This window comes from Misgurnus anguillicaudatus, chromosome 15, assembly GCF_027580225.2.
Source record: "Misgurnus anguillicaudatus chromosome 15, ASM2758022v2, whole genome shotgun sequence".
NCBI lineage: Eukaryota > Metazoa > Chordata > Actinopteri > Cypriniformes > Cobitidae > Misgurnus > Misgurnus anguillicaudatus.
In genome coordinates, this window is record NC_073351.2 from 6,418,167 (window position 1) to 6,440,479 (window position 22,313).

At 37.8% G+C, this 22,313-nt stretch overlaps 2 long non-coding RNA genes across 2 annotated transcripts; both read right to left on the reverse strand.

The window, feature by feature from the left end:
- Positions 1-634: 634 nt before the first annotated feature.
- LOC141349767 (uncharacterized) lies at positions 635-9,700 on the reverse strand. The gene is made up of 3 exons (XR_012357793.1): positions 8,832-9,700; positions 1,716-1,785; positions 635-946 (listed from the first exon to the last, which is right to left on the reverse strand). It is a non-coding gene; the product is annotated as an uncharacterized lncRNA (long non-coding RNA).
- A 10,804-nt stretch (positions 9,701-20,504) lies between these two features.
- LOC141349768 (uncharacterized) lies at positions 20,505-22,310 on the reverse strand. Its single transcript, XR_012357794.1, has 4 exons — positions 21,299-22,310; positions 21,058-21,113; positions 20,847-20,869; positions 20,505-20,630 (listed from the first exon to the last, which is right to left on the reverse strand). It is a non-coding gene; the product is annotated as an uncharacterized lncRNA (long non-coding RNA).
- Between the last annotated feature and the right edge of the window lie 3 nt (positions 22,311-22,313).

Genomic DNA, 22,313 nt, shown 5'->3' on the forward strand with positions numbered 1-22,313 from the left:
TGTTACACGCAGTGCAGGCCAGAGATGCAGAAAATCTTTTACAGATGGGCTGGTGTTTACTATGGTCTGCCGTCTTAGAGCCAATGTTTTCTCCATTTTCTTGTGGATGACACTAAGGTTTATTTTCTCTCTTCTCTACTTCTAAGGCAATTTCTTGTCGTATTGTTTCCAACGATGCTTCATCCTCCCCCACAGGAAAGTTAGGCAAATAGTTAACCTCAGAACGCCTTGGTTTCTTTATTTTGGAATGTGATGGTTCATTCTCAGGGTGGGTTTGGCTTCTTTTTCCAGAATTCACAGCAACTTCGAGATTTTCCTAATTTTGCTTCTCAAGTTGCCCATCTTAAACTTAATGCTTGTTTTCCAGCCGTTCCAACTAGTGTCAGAGCCTGGCTCTTTTAAACAGGGGTGTTTTTTAATGAGGACCTCTGCTACCTTTCCTACTTCTCTGTCATCTGGGTATGCCTTAAAATCATAGAGGGCTGAGCCAAGCTTCTCTAAAATGTCAAGTTTTTGGTCTCTGGTCAACTTTAGACTCTTTACGTTTTTTTCAAAATCAGCATTTCACTGTCTGAGTCTCAGCTCGACATCGTAAGGAAACTGTGGAATTGGAAAATCCTAACGTGGGCATATCTTATTACGCTTAGGGTTTAACACATCTGAGAGAATGACAGTTGATGTAGTGGAGATAACCGATTCCACTGGCAGGATATGCACAACTGCCTTTTGAGGCAAGTCAGAAATGTCATCCAAATAAGTTAGCTGATTATCAAAATCAGGGTCTTCATATTGTAGTCTGAACTCAAGGTCCAGCTGAAGTTGTTCTTTAAGAGTTTGAATGAGAGCATTGACAGAGGATGGTCATGCACTAAGTTTAATTTTCCTTGCACGGTCAGCTTGAACAACACGTAGGATCATTGCACAAGAGTCAATGCTTACAGATGTGCTGTATAAAAAAAGCCAACATTACAATTATTAAAGGAATAGCTTACCCCACAATGAAAATTATACCATAATTTACTCGCCCTCCAACCATAAGTATATGACACTTGTTTCTTTCAAATGAACAGGGTCTCATGTTATATTAAATAACATTTTGGCTCTTCACAGTTTTATCATGGAAGAGAATGGGATATTTTAAGTGCAAAAAAGTACATCTATCCATTATAAACATACTTTTTTTTAAGAAAAACATTTATATTTCTAGAATAAACTCTATTGAGAACTGAGAAACATGGAAGCACAAAAGGACATGCTGAAACTGTACACTTCTAATTCATAACCAATGTTTAATGAAAGGTCTTTTATAAAAAAGTCAGATACCGTAGATATAAGAAATTGATTATGCATAAATCATACGTTGGGTCAGAGGTTACCAGTTCAGCATAACTTCTCACATTTGCACATTCGGCTGTTACCGTAAGCAAAAAATTGCTGTTGATAAAGTTTTACAAATATATTTGTCGTCATAAATGCAATGCTTTACTTCAGAAGGCCTTTATTAAGCCTCTTTACCATTTCCTTCCATTGTAAACCTCGGAGAAACCAGAAGATTAAACTGGCTAGTATTGATTTGGCTAAAGGAACAAAGTAATATACACATAGAACCGATTGGTGGTGAAAAAAATCATGGGATCATTTTCCGTGCAGAGCATCAAAGTAATTCTGAAATTTTACTGTAAGCAGACACAGCATAAAATACATATTTAACCCACCTTTCACTTCTGTCCGTTATGTGTAACTGGTATGAACCTCTTTGGACTCAGCAGTAAGCGTCCTTCAACTCTGTACACACACAGTGTCAATGTGTCATTTAACTGTGAGTGCAAGTGGAAAGACAGACTATGTCCTAATACTGTAGGGGTCAGTTCGTAGCACTGAAGATGTTCCACATACCAACAGTCATAATCAGTACAGAGGAAAGAAACCTCATTATTTACCAAGTAGATCTGTGATATTTTGCAGAACTTTGGCAATCCCCCACAGTCTTTCACTGATACAAACATGCCATTTACATAATCTGTACCATCAACTGTGACTTTTGAGGTGGTGAAAATTGAATCACTCATTGTCTGATTTTTTATCCTAATTTGGACAATGTATGTTAAGGTTGACACAGAAACCGATTTAGCAGCACTTGTTTGTATTTTTGGTTTGAAGAAGGAGTCTGAACTGAGATGGTAAGCAATCATGTACTGATGTCTGACTGCCATTGTCTTGAGAATGTTTTTAAAGTTCTGTGCATCATGAACCACCCTTTTAAAGAAGTGACGATTCCCCTCAAACCGCATTGTCCATAGGTGTACCAAGGGGCCAAAGCACCTTATAAGGTCAGGGTAATGTTCGACATAATGATGCTTCGGCCGCAGTCTATACTCAGGAAAAGCTTCTTGCAATGCTTGCCTGTGATCAGCAATTTTGCATCGCAGATAGTCTATCATTTCCTCTGTGAACAATGAACATAATGCCAATTCAACCAAATCCTTTAGCTCCATCAGCACTGCCCATGGGCCGCTTGCCTCTGGCACTGCATTTCCTATAAGTAAAGGAAGCAATCTAAGCAAGGTGGCATTTTCATGCCCATTACCCCCTATGGTGCCTTTAGACATGAATGTTTTGGGTAAGGACTTAGGTCTATCAACCTTATCTGTGAACTGATAAGGGAATGACATAATCTTTTGATTCAGCCATTCCAGTGTAAAGTGTTTGCAATGGATCTCTTTAATGAACTCTTTAATGCAAAGACACAACTCTGTTGGCACTATACCCTCCAAAAGATCATGAAGTATATCTGGTGGGAAACCAGTAATGGGATGGAAATGTGTTAGTGATGCATGTAAAACACACTCTCCCTTTACTCCATAGTGACTGGCAACCGAGTCGTTCTGCATTACACTGTGGACAAGAATGTCATGTTCAGCTTTAGTTCTTTGGACAAATGTACCATCACTCACTGCATTTACTTGCAGTTCCTCAACTGTAGCCATACAAAACCTGCAAATATTCCCTGCTCTGAAGGACTTGACAAAGCCTGCCAGTCCATGAGCAGCCAAATTGTCTGCTGAAACACAAAACACTGTTCCAATGATACTTCGACCGAGTGAGTCAATAAAGACCCCATCCTCTTCAAGAACTTTGATATAACGCAACAGTGGTGCAAGTACTGTAGAGTAACCATACGTCTGAATGTTGGTTACTTTACAAAGCATAGCTAACTGAATGAAATGTAATGCTGATCGATATTTAGGGTGCAAATTGGCTAGGGTCCAATAAACCGCACACAGCTTGTGAATTTTGTGAGATGTCCCTAGAGGATTTGCAATTTCCAAATCATCAATATATAGCTGCAGTGACAGTCTTAGTTCTTCAGCAGCCAGTAACTCATTTGCTTGGTAGTAAGTTCCATCAGTGTGAGAACTGTAGCAACCAAATTCTAATTTTTCTGTAGTAATTTTGGTGAGAATGTCAGAATTTCGAAACAAAGACTGAATCATTCTTAGAACAGGAACATGCATACTGAAATGTCCTGATTGTGCCAAGCTATACTCCAGTGGCATTACAAGTGGGTAATTGTGCTCAATGGCCCTCATTTATCAAAAGTGCGTACACCAAATTTCCAGTGTACACCTGGCGTACACCCAAAACCACGGTGACTTTGAGATTTATCAATATGGACGTTGGCGTATGGCACGCTCAAATCCTACGCCAGCTCAGGAGGTGGTGTATGCACATTTTGAGTTAGTGCAGAAATGCGCAAACACTTCCTAACACCACAAACGCACTGACAAACTAAAATATGATATATTATGACCCACTGTAAAAAAAAACATGGTAATTATAAACTTCAGTGTTTATTTTTATGCAACATGGACTTCAATGTTTAATTTGTGAGACTTTACCAAAGCATTTGATTTGTAGGCATATGTATTCCTTCAGTTGAGAGCCTGTGCGCTTTACCTGATGTTTCAGAGCGAGCATGTGAACGGAGCTTAGTGGAAGCGGAGCATTGAGCGGTGCGGTAATATTACCATCAGAGTGCCTTTCCGAAAATTCAGCTCGCTCAGCACCGCTCGTCACCGCCCAGAACGCCCTTTGATAATTTGCTAGTTCGAGAATCTGTAAAAATGTTTAGCAATAAGTTATGGAATTCAAACCTTATACATAAATGTAAAGTAAAAATCAAAGTTAAGATTGAGCAGGAAGAAACATTTGAAAGGGACTGCGGAGAGACTGTAAGAGTTAGCAAATATTCATCCTGGAATCTGAAGCGGCACATTGCAAGAAAGCACAAGGATGTGCTACGAAAACATGGTAATAATGCATCAAAAGGTAAGCTAGTTACATACCATTCGATGATAAATAAATACAGATGAGGTAAGTTAAAATGCTTGTGTTAAATGGAGCCGTAAATCCGATCATGATGACATGCGGACAAAATTATGGCCAGGAATTATCTTTTATGCTACATTATGGACACTTCTTTTTCTTATTCAGTCTAAAGTATAGGGGTGACCCTGAATAGTCGAAGATTCGATGCATCGATAGGAGAAGCCTGATTCGACTACCAATCTCACAGTCGAATCGTCGCAGATGTGTTATGAAATGAGGATCATTCAATTTGGCCGCATATGGGTGCACACATTATATGATTTCACATAGCTTTCTCCCAATATATTAATATACAGCATATGATAATGCTGCAAATAATATGTGAAGAAGTAGCTTTCAGAAATATTTTTAAAATGCATTAATAAATCCAACAACCAGAGGCGGACAGAGTACACAGCTTCATTACTTGAGTAAGAGTACAGTTACCCCTTGCTAAATTTTACTCAAGTACAAGTGAAAGTACTGCAGTCAGATGTCTACTCAAGTAAAAGTAAAAAGTACTTGTTTTTAAAAGTACTTGAGTATCAAGAGTACAAGAGTACATTTTTAAATTTTGCATTACTACTGCCAGTGCACATTGAACCATGTGAGATGATTGACAGCTGTACAGCAAATGATAGAGCTCTGAGGTCAAATCTGACACGAATCAGGAAGAGGAGACACACATCTCACTCCGTTCGCTCTTTGAGCTCTTCAGATCGCATAATTCAGTGGAAAATGAATAGAAATCTTATTCTGTAAGACTAAATATTTTACTAACATGTGATAATTAATCATTATTTCTCCAAATATGCGCACCATTGTACTAATAGCCCTGGCGGATTCTGTATATTTTATGTATTTGAATACAAATAAACCGGAGAAGACGAGAATGAATGTTTTATGAGTGATGATTTCTATTCAAAATAACGAACGTTACAGATTAATTATTTTGCACTCCTGGCATAAATTAAGAAATTAATGTCACTGCAAACCAGTTTAATAACAAACAGTGGTCAAATGTCGAAGCTGGAGTCTTAAACCTGTCTTGTGATGCTGAGTTTGTCCAGATCAAGTAAGAGTGTGATGTTTTGTAATGAATTTTGAACAACAATAATCTGGGATCACCAGTGATCCCTGCCGCTCTCAAGGGGTTGAATTTTTGTAAGTGGTGATGAAGTTTTGTTTTGGTAAACACAGCAAACACTTAAAGCGAAAACTATCATTAACTTAATTAGAAAATTAAAATAGTCTGGCGAGGTGGAGCCACGGGTTGTCACATTCCCAGGATGGACCTGCTGTGTCTTCATCCATTGTTTCGTCCATGGTTTTCTCTTATCTAAATCTGACTATTGGGACTTTGGCAGAAAGCTGAAGGTGATAGCTGATAGGCTGTCCCAATCAGTGGCGCCTGCACAATCCAATCACGTTTGAGAAAAGTGTTTCTGAGATGTTTCTTTTTTTCCTTTTTTTTTAGAAGAAGTAACGGGTACTCACATTTATGGATAGAAATGTAGTGGAGTAAAGAGTACAATATTTGCCTCTCAAATGTACTTGAGTAAAGTCATGAGTACTCCCCAAAAATAATACTCGAGTAAAGTACAGATCCCTCAAAATTGTACTTAAGTACTGTACTCAAGTAAATGTACTCCGTTACTGTCCGGCTCTGCCAACAACCCTTGTGATGGGGCTACACATCCATAAGAGGTTTCTATGTTAATAAACCATGGTTCATTTCTGAGAAGCCAACCAGATGACGTAAATAAATGTACTCTTTGTTTCTACATTTAAAAGACAAAGCTGGCAATTCCGGCTATACTTTCGTTCTTTTAATAATTTCTTTAATTTCTTTTATTTATAAATCACTCTGGGTTATCTGATTTAACTATTTGGCTTGTGTTTTGTTTCCGTGCACTTGAGGCACTTTGCACATTTGTTCTGCACTCTGTTACTTCTGACCTTATTTTATTTAAAAAATTGTATTTATTAAAAACCCAAAAATATTATGAAATGAATATAAAATAGTAATTAAATACGACTCAATAACACATCTAATTTCATATAACACATACATGTTTGTTAACCGATAGTCACTTCCACGCAGCCTCCGTCTTGGTGACAAATACGTTTATATTTTCAAGTTCATGTCCAAACACTTAAATTATTGTTTCATTTTAAAAGAGAGGAACAAGCAATATACATACAAGACACCGGTTCTTGGAAACGCTGTTTCGTTTTCATTTATCGACGCGTTACCTGCCGTACCGACTGTGAAGTGAATGTGCTGCTTTTCCCTGCCTCAGTGACAGAGTAGACGCCCGCCGGCTCCGTGATCCTCCGCCGCCGGTTAACATGTGCTCGCGCCTTGCGGTCTGTCTTTAACGTTACATATCGAATGACAAGAAAGCAAAACCGTGTGATGGGAATTTTGTAACACCGATTTTATTAATTTTATTAATATGCCATATCAAACATCTTAGAACGATTATTCGAGTCAATTTGTGTAAATGGCGATCTGAGGTAACAGTCGTCATTCCTCCAAATTACACCCGTTGTCTTAGTCTGTATAAATTAACATGTTGCTGTCTCGCAAAATGTTATAATCTTGTTTATATTCATGAAATGTTCACAAAAACATATAAACTTACCTTGAAACAACTGCTTCCAGTGACTCTGTCCTTTCACGACAACCGTTGCTGAGCACATTCAAACATCAAGGGTGCGAAGCACATGAGCCTCTTCAAACAACCCAACATAATAACCCAGCAGTTTTAACCCAACACCTAGAAAACTGAAACTACCCAAAAAGTGTTTAAAATGTAAAAAAATAACCCAGCAAAACAACCCAACAGACTCAACCCAGCATTTTGGGTTAAAAAATAACCCAGCCATTTTTAGAGTGTAGGATAGGCAAGGTTCTGGATAGGCAACTAGACCTGTTTGAATCGTGACTCACTCGGATCTTTCACCCGGATCTTTAAATTAACTCATGAGTCGCGAGTCTCTAGTATCATTAACCCAGATCAGTTGAGTCCTACTACAATTCAATGTAAAACCATAAACAGCGCCACCACACACACAAACCTCTTGCAACATTATTAATGAGACTTCGCCCGCTCTACAGATCCACTCGTAACCGGCTGATCTGCGCGAAAACTGACCCGAGATTATCACTCGGAGCCGGAAACAATGCGGACTCGAGAGACATGCGGATCTGCTCTGACTCGAGAATCTTTCAACTTGTAACCGGCTTGTAACCCGCGAACCGTCTCTCGAATCAGAGCTGGAAACACTGCAGATTCGCAGATCTGCCGGAAACATTGCAGACACGAGACTCTCCGGCTCGGGGGCTACATAATCAGGACATAGTTTTTTCTAAATTTTCTCTATATTATTTTGCTATTATTATTAGGCCTATTTTTTTAAATGGTCGACCATACACACCAAATCTAAAACCTATAAGCATGTTTTTCAGAAGTGAAAGGCTTTTGTTGTGGATTTGCTTTTGAGGAGACTTCAGTCGCTCTATAGATCCACTAACCGGCTGCTGTAGAGCGAGTGAAGTCTCATGAGTCCCATGGTCTGCGAGTCTGCTGTTACGGGTCGAAGCCAGGTAAGACATGATGAGGCAAGAGGCGAATCCAAGTGCAGTTTATTCCAGTGAAACATAAAAGTAAACAAGGCAAAACAAGAACCAGGGAACACTAGGGACATGCGACATCAAACAACGAACGACAAACAAAGAATGAACAGGCAGGGTATAAATGCATGACACATGAGCATGAGAACAATGAGTAACCATGGTAACAAACAAGGGGGCGGAGACACTATTTAACACAGGGAGATACAACTAGGAACACAAGTAAACCACATAATACACAGAGACATAAGCATAAACCAAAACACCAGAATAACAGAACACAGGGACACAGGGGACACTACATTACATCTGCAATGTTTCCGGCTCTGAGAATCTCGAGTTGCGTGGATCAGCCAGGTACAAGTGGGTCTGTCCTGAGTTTCCTTGGCGATTTAGCAATAGTGACTCAAATGACTCAAGTGACTCACACAACCCGGATCACTTTAGTGAGTGACTCACAATAACCCGGATCCCTAAAAGGAATCGAGTTTGCCAGGCCTAACCCTCTCATGGAGATCTGAAAGACTATCAGCATTGTGTACCCTACTCTTGTGTGCGTTGAATGATGAAAACACATTCGTGGTGTATCTGCAGTTCTTATATAGGCAAACAACAGTCTCATGGCTCTTAAGATGTCCTCTGAGGTGACTAAAAAGTGCACCTTCAGAAAAAGATTGTTCACATCTGCACAGAGTACATTTAAATGAAATGCTTGTCTGACTATGATTGGTACTACAGCTACCATCCGTTACATGGCTTCTACACATGTGACTTTTAAATGCACCGAATGTGTGAAACATGCAGGGGCAATCAAGATACATACATGGAAGTGGACTTATTTTTGAGCAGTGTTTATGTTGTAGTCTGTAGTGTCTGAGGAGGTGGAGTCTTGAACGATGAATCTTTTTGCACACCCTGCACTCCCAGTCCATCATCTTATTTGAAATCTGAAAAGCAAACATTTACACGGTTAAACAGCATGATTCAAACAGTAATAGCAAGCAGGGTCTAAAAAAATAAACAGGTACACACCATGGAAAATGCTGCTCAAATTAAACAATTTTACACTCTATGCTAAGCACACAATACATGCCATGTGGGTGTCACATTTAAACTGTTCCTGTTTATGATTTAAGCAGTAACAGCAAATTAGATGCAAGAAAAAAGTTAAAAAGTATGAACTGATTCTCACACGTTGTGCAAAAGTGTTTAATTACAGCATAATCTCAACATTACACAAACACAGAAAGAGCATTGAAATTATTAATTCATTATTAAATATGATTAATATAATTTTGTCCGTCACAGGAATAACATTCATAAAACAATTACTGTTGGTCATAATGTAGTGATATGAAAAGTCACAAAAACACGTACCACATAAAAAATGAAGAGCTCTTTTCCAAAACGCTATAAATCCATTTCAATAGTTTTCAGAAAAAGTAAATTTTTTACCTAGACCCACACATTTTGTGAATATTCAATTTATTCTGTTAAAATAGTTTTTTTGCTCAGTCTGAACATGTTGAATAATGATTATTAAATCAAACAACAATATTGTTGATTATAAATTGAAAGTTATTTTTTTAAACGCTATAAATCCATACATTTTTCCATAAATTTATGTTTTTTCTTTAAAAAACAAAAAACACAAATAAGAGAACATGCAACATATACTCAGGGACTCTCTCTCTCTCTCTCTCTCTCTCGTCTACACACAGTATGTATTAACCTCACACGCACACACAGCGAGCTCCCCTCGATCTGCTCTCAATGACATACCATGTAACAACGCGCTCATAATGTCCAATTCAAAAGGCACAACTTTACAGAAGTCCCTGCATTATTCACTAGCTACATTTTGTACTTTTGCACTACACACAATCTTCAATAGCACCTTATCATGGTCAATGTATCAAACGCCAGTCTGTCTATCAGCAGGCTATCGAACGGTTGCACTTTATATTACAGTACGTGTACTTACCTTGTACATATATGGTAAATAAGTTGTACTTACCAACAAATGTCTGGTACTTACTTTTAGGTATCTACATGGTCATTAAATGGTATCATTACTGTACTTACCAGAAGTACATACTTGGTAGTTATTATGTAACTCTAGGTAAGTACTGGGTAATAACATATACATACTTATAGTGTAGGTAAAATGTAACTAACGGGAAACATTACTGTACTTACAAATAAATGTACAATATAAGTATTTAGTATTTACAGGCAAGTTAGGATAAATGACAGGTATTTATAGTGTACATGATAACTAATATCAAACACTTGTACTTACAAATTGTATATACATGATAAGCGTGTGGTACCTGTTGGCCAGTGTAAGTTAATGATCGGCACATATGGTGTATGTATACTGTAACTAACGAGAAACACTACTGTACTTACAAATTGTATATACACGATAAGTGTGTGGTACCTGCAGGCAAGTGTAAGTTATACTTATACCATACGTGTATCATAACTAAGAACAAACATTTTGGTACTCAGACTCAGTATCTTTGTACTATAAACCAAGCATTAAATAACCGTATGCATTAACTGGGTACATTCACTAGTACGTCCATGGTTACTGCATGGAAACAGGACTGTAAAATAAAGTGATGCTTTTTACACAGTTATTACATAGGACCTACCACCTAAGATATAGCAATATATACATGTTACTGTGTGAGGCAAACCCAACCATTGACTATCATACGCATTCAGGGGTGTGATTCTTCCGGATAAATACGGAATTCCGGCTTTTCCGACCTGAAAATGAGGCTTTCGTAAATCATGCAAATCCAATTTTTTTGTGTGTGTATGTGGGGGGGGGGAGGTTTGCAAGGCACCGTTATAAATGACCTCATATCACTCCGCAAGTAGTTTATTTATTTGTCACGATGGAACTTCATTCAAAGCAGAGCTCACTAAAGAGCTTGCAGTCAGATCTCCGGCGTGTGGTGTTGGCTGCGAATTAAAAAAAAATCATGCGTTCGCCTACAAATAGAATGAGAGAAACACATCTTTCACTCTCAACCAAACTAACAAACTAGCCAATCAGAAGTAGAATAGGGAGGGGTCTTTGAGGTGCGGCTGAGATCCAGCTGCAGATGCCGCGCGGCCACGGAAAAGTCACAACAAGTTAACGTTGTCAGCAGGATGAAGATTAAGTAAATGAAGCCTAGCCTAGCTAAGACGACCTTATATATAAAGGACTTAAATCAGTGGCGCTGGGCATGGATAGAAGGAATAGGCAGAGACAAACAGCAAAATTAAGAGAACCAGCCAGGTGTTTGCTGCTTTGACTGAATAAATTTGTGTGCAATACATTGCTTTGCACAGCAGGTGTCACTAGAGAGCACACTGTTTCACAAGGCTTCGGGTAAATGAACCTTTTGGCAAACCAATGCCAAAAGGGGCAGAATGGATCAGAAACCAATTACGTGGCATCGTTGTCTGATTATACAAAAATATAAGCTTTTAAATTTTGATAGTTTTATCAAGTTCTCTTTTATTAAACTGATTTTTAAATGTGTAAATAATTTAGCTCCAGCCGTACTCTGTCCTTTTGTGACAAAAATAAGCACAAGGAGAGTGGCCACTAGGGGAGCAGTTGGTGGCAACTTAATAACAGAGGGGCGCAAAACCACTTTCGGCCAGTCATGTTTCTCAGTGATAGGAACCCATTTTTGGAATGATTTACCTACTGAAATAAAAACACAAACAGAGCAAAAAGCATTTAACAGACAAGTAAAATACTGGCTGAAAGAAAATCAAACATGTGGCCATTGACTACGGCTGGGTATTTGGGAGCTTGCTATGTGATGTGCTGTATTGTTTAATATGATCATGATTTTGTGAAATTTTTATGTTAGTATATAGTTTTAGGTATTTATAGTATGATTGTGTAATTGACTGTGTAGTTTTTTTAAAAACAAAATATTTGGATTATTTTAGAAAGGTCTGACCAGGGACTAGGGTTGCAAATTAGCCTACTGGCTAGAAACCTTGCAACACATTTACACATATTACTACTGACTGTGATAATTATGTAAGTAATAATGTGCTCTGCATTGTCCCTGACAAATAAACATATAAATAAATAAATAAATAAATAAAAATGGGCTGGAAAGCGTCAGTGGTTCAGGAAGCCTCATTTGGCCATCACTACTGAGAAGACTTGACTAATAATAAACTATATACAATACAGACTTGGCTTTGACTAGGGATAAACAAACACTTGAAACTACTCTATATAAACAGACGGTCGAGCACAGGACAGCAAACACAAGGGCATTAAATAGGGAAGCAAATCAAGAGGGGAACAGGTTAGAGCCCTGCACAGGCCAAAAACTCCAGCACTAACCCGCCCCTGGCCCGAAGTGTTCAAGCCCTACCCGACCCCAGCCCGACAATGCCTGCAATTTTTTCAGCTCGAACCCGACCTGACCCGAGACCAATATCAATCACTTTTAAGGTCTCTCTGACGCGCGCGCTCTTTGATGCGCGCTCTCTCTCTCGGGCGCGCGTTCTCAAACATAATAAGATATGAAGTATAGCTTTAGCCTACAGAAATGCTTATTGCTTTAATGTAGGGAGTTATAATAGTTCATTGTTCACAGTTCATATTTATGATCTTATAATCCATTTGAAAATTTTTGTACGAACTAACTGTATTCTTCAGAAAAACACTAAATAACTTATCTTCCCTTACCTGTCACTGTTCAGTGTGTAATTAATTAATAAAAATTAGTATGATTATAATTCTCCCTTCAAATTGACCTTTACAAAGCCCTGGCGTTTAAAATTAATAAGCTAACTAAATTTAAACAAAAAATAAACAACATTACAACAATATTCAAACCCAACAATACTCAAACATAAATATAAAACAGCAATATCTATAAGGACACATCTGATATAGCGTTTATAATAGCTGGTTGGTAGATGTTTTCAATTTTTAACAAAACCTCCGTTGCAAACCTCCATTTAACTGAATAAAAATAATTTTTACTTTGAAAATGATGCACATTAACATGAGCTGTTCATTTACATAAGACTCCATCTACGTTCATTTACACTGCAGCGCAACGTCTGAGTTCTCAAACTAAAACAGGGTCTGCGGCTTTTGCGAACGAATCCGTTTGAGGGTCGAAAACGGTGGTGTGTAAATGAAAGGCGTAAACCTAGCAAAAGTAAAGTTTTAAAGGATAAACCCATTAATGTAAACATAGCCTCAGATGCGCGCTGTCTCTGATACACACCCAAACACACACCCACCCACACACCCAAGGAGGAGAGACGATAAAATACCCCCGCCCCGCGCCCGGTCTTTAAAAAAAACGGCCCGAGCCCGGCCCAAATGGGCTTAGCTTGTCGGGCCCCGTCGGGCTTGCAGGGCTCTAGACCAGGTGACATGAATCAAACAATAATGGGATGATTAATGAGGAAACGAGGGGGCGGGGGTCAGGAGGCGAGACAGAAAGCACATAGATACCCAAAGCCAGTGCCTTCACACAAAACATGGGTCTGTCATGATCCTGCCTCAAGACTAATAATAAAACAAAAACAAGAGGGCAGAATCATGACAAAATTATTTTTTTTCTTACATTCATAAAACAGCAATAAGAAATAATAAATTTTGACATCTGTTATAAAGAATAAAACATTCTGTAATGTTTTAGCCTCACTTTAAAAATGTTCAAAATGACATGCCATGGGTATACATTACTGTTACATCAAAATAAGTTGAGCAAACTTTACTTAATTAGTTAAATAAGATTCAGTTATTTTTATTAAAGGTCACTCAGTTTAATGTAAGTTAAGCATAAATGAATGTTAGCTCTGAATGCAAACTGACAGTGCAGCATTTTAACACTGAATTTGTGCAGTTTAAATTTACATGCTTGCGTGTTAAATTGCCAGAAGGATTGTAAAAGAAATTTTGTATTGCTCTTTCTAGATGAATGCATATCTAAGTGAGACACCCATTCCCAAGAGCGAGAGCCAACTGCAGTTTTGAAAAAAGCAATATGTCCGTTATCCAGACCTGGCCCAAGCTGCACGCAAATACTTGTCAGATCCCTGTACAAGTGTCGAAAGTGAACGTCTCTTCTCAGCAGCATCAAATGTGATCGATGAAAAGAGAAACAGACTGATGTGTGAGAAAGCTGAAATGCTTCTTTTCATTAAAAAAAAAACATTCCCCTCTTACAGATGAAATAGCAAGACAATTCACACAATGTTATGCTGTATAAAAGTAAACATTATATTTAATTTATCTATTGCACATTTTTATTTAATAATTATTGTTTTTTTTATTTTAAATTAGTCATGTTGTTCAGTGACTTTTGCCTTAAGCATTGCTTTTTTCAGGCAATTGATTTTATTAATATCAAAAAGTTGGCCATAGAAATGAATAGGTAATTTTAAGTTAAGTAGACAATTTTCTGAAGGGTTTAAAATAAAACCAGATATCCACTGTATTTGTTTTCCTTTTGTCTTTGCTATCATGCTCAGAAAATGAATGTATATTTATCAGCCTGTGTGTGTGTGTGTTTGTGTACCTGGTAATTATCATGTTGTGTCCCCACAAAGATAGGAATACCAGTATTTTTGTGACCATGTGGGGACATTTTGAGGTGCCCATTATTAGGAAACAAACTTCTAAATCAAACAGGATGATGTTTCTTGAAAATGTGAAGTAACAGAAAGTTTTCTGTGATGGTTGGGGTTAGGGTTTAGGTTAGGGGAGCCGATCTGCAGCCTCCGCAGTTGGTGGAAATCCAGCATCAGCCTGGAAACACCTCATGGATTTCTTAAAATCAACCAGATTATTTAAGAGGATTTAGCAAAAAGTATATATAAAAAAGTATATTGAATCAACACCCCTTAAGAAAGCTTGAACAAAAAATGTAAACCTTGGTAATATCATTTATTTCAGAACTGTATTATCTTGGTCTACCCTATAAACAGGTACTAGGAATGTATACTGTAATATCTGAATATTCTGTCCTGTAGATGAGTAATGGCACTTTTTAGTCACAAAGGGGCAATGTTGCCTTAAAGCACTATACAAGAAACCTCTCACTATATAAGGGTATTCCAGATGTATGTTCCAAATGTATGTTGCTTTTACTTCTGGGTTTATTCATATATGCACATTGCACAACTTTAAATGGGTAGAAATTTTTCTTTTTCAACAGACTTCTCCTAGTGGCTCTGCATTTCAACCACAATGCCAACAGACTAGATGCTTGAACCAGTGATGGTGAGGTGTCAGGTTTTATTAAATGACTCGATTGGTACTCACTAAACTTGCCAATCTCGTGAACCGATCTTTCTGTTTACTTTTGTCATCATAGGCTCCTGAATGCGGCTGCAATAAGAGACTGCTTTTTCGCTGCAAGCATTTTTATAACCCGTTGTTCATGTGCGACATGCAAATTTGGATTACTCTCTCTGCCTTAAAGTGGTTATATCATGAAAATTGATTCATTGATTCATGATGCCGAAATTACATTTGCATTCATTTTAAAGTTTTGACAGTTTAAACTTTTATTTTTCTCCCAGCTGCTCTTGTCCGACACGCACACACACAGCAGCCTGTCATCAGTGCACGTGAACTGAGTGATATCTCTCTCATGTCTTAAAGCTGCAGTAACCTAATTCATCTCTCAATAAAATCACTCTTTGCTCTTGACTGAAAAACTAGTATACTTTATATGAATGTGTTTATATTTAATTCATAAAGTAAAGACTGTGAAGTGTTTTATTTTCATTTCTTTTAACAGACATATGTTTTTTTAAGGCATATTAAATTTCTTTTTGCAGAAGAAATATTTGTTGTGATTATTTATTTGATCTATTAAAACAATAATATACCTAATTACTGCAAGTAATATAACTGTAATGAGCGTGAAACCGGTTAGATCCAAATGCTGGTTTTATTGAAGGGTAATCCACAATACAGGCAAGGGTCATACACCAGGCAAACAACATCATCAAAGGCAATCTAAAATCAGTAGTCAATAATCCAGGCCTGGGTCAAGGCAGGCAGAAAACAATCACAGAACAATAAACAGGCACAGGTCAAAACACAAGGCAGAACAGATTAACAGGATGAAAACGTTTAGAACTGTAGACAAGGCGAACAAGACTTCGCAGTGTGTCCAGGTGATTACTAACAGGAAACAAGTGTGGTGAGGAACTGGTAGTGCAAGGGATAATGGGTAATGTAGTCCGGATAGTGACAAATGCCAGAGCCCCCCCAGGGGTGGATTCCAGACACTCCTCAGGAAGCCCAGGAGGGTGGTGGAGCAGAAGTGGAACCGGGGGAGGGACGGTGGGCCAGGTCCATGTAGTGTTCGAGGGCTAGGAGGCCAGAGCAAAGCCAGCGGAGCAGAAGGCCAAGGAGGAGCCGGCGGAGCAGGAAGCCAGGGCGGAGCCGGCATGGCAGGAAGCTACCATTGTCGCTTGGGGTTAAATTGTTAGAAAGTCTGCCCCTCCCGTTCAAAAACTAACATCAGTTCTCCTAATAATGAGATAAATATATGCACAAGCATTCATAGTATAAAGTCTGAATTGTGTTTAAAAAGAATAAGTAAGTGTGGCAGGATGGGTTTGTGCCCCTCCTATTTTTGTAATGTGAGGTTTTAGCCAATGGGTGGTGACTCTGAAGCCGCCTTTCCACTGCACATGACAAGTCATTAATTTCCCATGGAGAGTCGCAAAGGGGTTGCGTGAGGTGCCGACCATCTGTGGATGCGTAAATTTCGGATCCGTTTTGAGCGTTGGATCCATTAAAAATTTTGAACTTGTGCGACTAAACCGCATGCGATATGCTGACCGGAAGTTATGTATTTCATTGTATTCCAATCATAAACTGTGTGTGAAGTGAAAATGAGTGTCTGAAAGTGTCTTTTTCTTTCTAATTTTGTTTTTAGCTGGGTTTCCCTGCTGTGTTAAATTCCTTTTCTTTGATACCCTAATCATTTAATTTCCTTATTTGTGTTTTGGTTTTCCAAATCATTTGATTTGAACACAATTGTTTAGTTAATTCTTTATCTTTTCTTCTTCTTCTTCTTCTTATTATTATTATTTGGTTTTGAAGCCAAGGATATTTTGTCCAAAGTTTTAGGTTTTGTTTATTTCTCTGTAAGACTGGGTATTGCATCATTTCATACAAGCAAATATATTTGAAGCTGTGACATGTTCTTGTGACTTGCTTTACCCAGTTTAGTGAGAGCCTTTACTCTGTGCAGTTTGGTCTTTTGAGCTGCATTATAAGTTTATTTTTTTGTTATTTTGACTATTTTCTCTTTAAGCTTTCTTTGTTCACCGCGCTTATTCAATGCCAGTGCTTACATTCAGTAAAATGATTGTTTATTTTAATATTTATTTTTGTTTCGGCAGGATCTGGGTGCTGGGGGCAGATGAGTGGCTCTATTGTGGTGGTGGTGTGTCCTTCGCCGTGTGTGGTGCTCTTCACTGACACCAGTCTGTGTGTGTGTGCTAATATGTGCACCTGATTGTAGTGATTTAATTCGGCTATATGAGACTGCCCCAGTTGGTAAGCCCCGAGCTCCTTTGCCCACAACAGAAGTGTTTTATGTGTCAGTGAGTGGCCATTTTTAACATTTGTAAAATCCAAATAAACATTTTTGTACCATTATTTCTGACTCCTGGTGATTCGAACCTGTGCGTGCCTCTAGGGGGCACTGGTTTATTCTTAGGTTAAAATCTTAAAGTGGCGTAGTCGGAAATTAATTTTATATTGGCTGTTACGACAGTCATTTAATTGAGTTTGCGTGCATTTCGTGCACCCCACTAAGGTCCCCTATAAGGATTTGTAATAAATGGTAACAAATTGTTGAATTATTTTACTATTTGAGAAAAAAGAAACAACAATGGCCATGCCAAAGGTTTATTATTAAACACATATATATATATAACAAATATAGCACCTGGCCATTAATAATCAAGAATTTCACAAAGCTGTCTAACAGAGAAAAAAATTACATCAAAATACAACATTCAATTTAAGTTTTATATGTCCACCGTATTAATACAATCATTTACACTAAAAAACTTTACAATCATGTCAACACAGAATATCAAGGCATAGATAAAAAATTCACAACTAAGGTATCTTAAGTAGGGAATAATGTACAGGCAACAGGTTGTTATTGCAGAAATTAGCCCTGACAATGTGATCAGGACCTGATGCTTATTACACAGTTATTTGCCAAATAAGGTAAGGAACATAAAATATTGATTTGAAATATTTGATGAACTTACATGAGGAAAGCCTGTTTACTTTCAGTTTAAAGAAAAGATGTTCAAATGTCACAAACACATTATTTGGTTTAATCATATATAAGTCATATATGTTATTAAAAAAATATTTTTTTGTGTAATATTAAATTGTACCTGTTAAAATGATTTGCAGCATCCAGGTTATAATGTGTTTTAGTTTTGAGCGGTTGTTATCTGGGAATAGTTGTTATCTTTCATAAGCTTCAGTGAAAAGCACAAAGCATGAGAATGTTATTTTGACTGCAGTGTTTTGTGGTTACAGCTATTTCATGAGCAGAAACATTATTGCTGGATGTTTTACTTCTTAACTGACACATCATTTGCTGTGAAGGTGGTTAAATATGAATCGGCTGCAGTGTGTATGCAGATAGTGGAAAAAAATCAACTATTATTTTAACTAGTACGTACTTTCCAAACATTGAAGATTATTAACCGAATGCTTTCGGCATGTATTATTCAATTACATTTTCTTTATATGTATTATGTTTATTGTTTCAAAGGAGCTTTACATTATTAAAAGCAGGAGTAAACTGAAAATTCGGTGGACAACATAAGAAGCACAGCGGCTGTGATTAACCCATACTAGCGAACATAGTATACTATAATGTATAGAAGAGAGTTCTAAGTTAAGCCATTGTCAGCTGACTCCCCTAGGAGAAAAAAAAACCTCCTAGGAAAAATACCCTGACTTAGTCAGAAGGGAAAAACTGAGAAGAAATAAACCCCTTGAGAGAAGCCAGACATAGCTGATTGTTTAGAGGATATACTATTTTATAAAATGTTAAGGGAATTAAAACATTTATATATATATACATACATACATATATATATATATATGCGTTCCACAATTATTGGCACCCCTGATATTAATACTTTGTACAAACTCCTTTTGCCAACACGACAGCACTTAATCTCCTCCTATAACATTTCACAAGATTGGAGAACACAGAGAGAGGGATCTTTGACCATTCTTCTTTGCACAATCTTTCTAGATCATCAGTGTCCTGGGCACTCTCTTCTTAAGCTCGCCCCACAGGTTGTGTTGAGGTCTGGGGACTGAGATGGCCATGGGAGGACCTTGAGTTTGTGACTGCTGAACCATTTTTTGTGTAGATTTTGCCACATATTTTGGATCATTATCCTGCAGAAAGCCCCAATGACGACCCATCTTCAGCTTTCTGGCAGAGGCCCTCTGGTTTTTATTTAAAATGTCCTAGTAGTTCAAAGCATTCATAATGCCATGCAACCTAACAAGGTTCTGAGGGCCTTTGGAAGAGAAACAGGCCCACAGCATCACAGATCCTCCACCAAACTTCACGGTGGGCATGAGGTGCTTTTCGGCATAATCATCTTTTGTTTTACGCCAGACCCACTTAGAGTGTTTGTTGTCAAAAAGCTCAATCTTAGTCCCATCTGACCAAAGCACATGATCCCAGTTGAAGTTCCAGTACCGCTTGGCAAACTCCAGATGTTTACGTTTGTGAGAAAAGGCTTTTTCCTTGCATGCCTCCCAAACAGCTTGTTGGCATGTATAGAGGTTCTGATAATTGTTATGGAGACTTTGTGCCCCAAGATGCCACTCTTTGATGCACTTCTGTGACAGTAAGCTTAGGAAATTGTTTTACTTCTCTAACCATCCTCCTCACTGTGTGCTGTGGCAAGATAAACATGGGACCTCTTCCAGCCTTGTTTGTCACTGTTCCAGTTGTTTAAAACTTCTTAATGATTCCTCTGACTGTAAATACGGGCAAGTCAAGGCGAGTGGCTATTTTCTTGTAGCCATTGCCTGACTTATGAAGGTCGACACACATCTGCCTGTCTTGAATGGTGTGTTCTATTGTCTTTGCCATGATGACAAATGGGTAAGAGAATTAGACCTCTTTGTCACGTCATATTTATACTCCAGGGAAACAGGAAGTCATGAATTACTAATTAAAACTTATTAGATACCCTGACCAACTTTAGCAACTACAGAAAAATATATAAAAAAATATATATATATATATATATATATAAATTAATGTTTTAATTCCCTTAAAATTTTATAAAATAGTGTGTGTGTATATACAGTATATATATATATATATATATATATATATATATATATATATATATATATATATATATATACATACACATACATACATACATACATACATATATATTAAATGGGGGAGGCCGGGGCCGTTGGTCGTTGGACAGACATTGGCTGGGCATCAAGTTGAAGGAAGGCCTGTGGATCAGTGGTGTGATGACCTTCACTGCAACAGGATTTGGGTCTGTAAGGCTCAAAGTTCTCAAGGAAAGAGAAACAAAATACTATTAGCATAGGGGGCACTCACATGTAATGCAAGTGTCATACAGTATAGTGGTTAAATATCTGCTTGGTTCCAGACCAAGATGATTTTTAATACATTCTGGTGTTGGGGGAGCAAAGGAAGACATAAGCTAACACGTAGATAAATATACTGTATTTACAGTTTTTTTAATCATTATGTTTATGATAACATACCTGATAAATATGCAGGTCTTCATCTGTGAAGAAAAAAATACATTAACAAATGAAAAAATTCTCAAGGCACTGTTTAGGACCTCCCGAGGGGGTCCCATCATAATCAAAGCCTTTAGATTATGATGGGTTTAGTGGGGAACCATTGAACATCTCTACTTGATTATGTTCAAATAATTGTTATATTATATTGTTTTTGCTAACACAGACTTACAAGTATCAGAGAAATTATCCCAGTCAGAGACCTCACTGTGCACATTTACAGCATTCCTGAGGAATCAGTCCAAGTAGTAATAAACAGAGCAAAGAAACATCATATAAGAACATAATGAGGAAGAAAAACTGTAAGTAAAACTTTTGATAACAGTCAGAGCAATATTGAACAAAATAAGGTGTTTAGAAAGAAGGAAAGACAAAATATGAAGCTTTGATTTATTGATCATTTACTGACATACCTGACACGTCGTATTTCACATGCAGCATCAGCTTCACCTGTTTCTGTTATAGATTTCAAAGTAATTTCTAAATTTCTTAATTCCACAATCAATAGATAAAACAAGTGCAATCTGATCAGTGGCGGCCGGTGACTTCTTTTTTTGAGGGCACACAATGCAAAGTTCGTCACAACATGTATGTAGCCCGTCATGTGTGTGGTTCGTAATTTCAAAATGTGTTCTGCGCTTTGAGAGATTGTGTGTGCATCACGTGTCTTGCCAAAATAAGTGCCTGCTGCAGACGGGTCTAAAGGGTTTATGATAAAAGAGACACTCACGTTTGCCAGATACTCACATAATCTCATGCGTAATCAGAGTTTACTGTTAAGGGAGTGTCTTGTGTGTATTTTGTAAACGTGAGCGTCTCTTTTATCATAAATTGTTTTGACACAGGCACTTATTTTGACAAAACATGTCATGCACGCAGGACACATATTTTGGAAAAGGGAACCACACACGATACTCCGAACACTTTGAATTACCATCCACGGATGAGGAGTCACGAGCCGCCACTAAATCTGAGACATTGTGATGTGATAATGTGATACTCTTTTTGATATTGGTCGTTGTTTTTGTGTTTTTCTTATTTTCAATTGATGGTGAGCCAAAGAAAAAATTACACCTTGGTGAACAATAAAGACATACAATACAATACAAGTAAAGAGTTAAAGCAACACTAAAGAGTTTTTGCTCTTTGCTCCCCCTACAGGTTTGAAGCGTAATTGTCCATTACCCCCTGTCGTAAATAATTTAGCCTACTGCAGCACAGCTGGCTCTGATTGGATTGTAGATCTACCGTAAAGCAAGTTTTTGTAGTTTTCACTCGAACTACAGGACTTCTTTAGTGCGGTTTTGGCCGATAGAGGGCTGCAAAGCGAATGTGAAAGTGCCGTTCACCCTGTTTCCAGTGGATGAACGACTGAAACTTTTTTTGGAAATGTTATTTTAAGGTAAAAAAAACTCTTTAGTGTTGCTT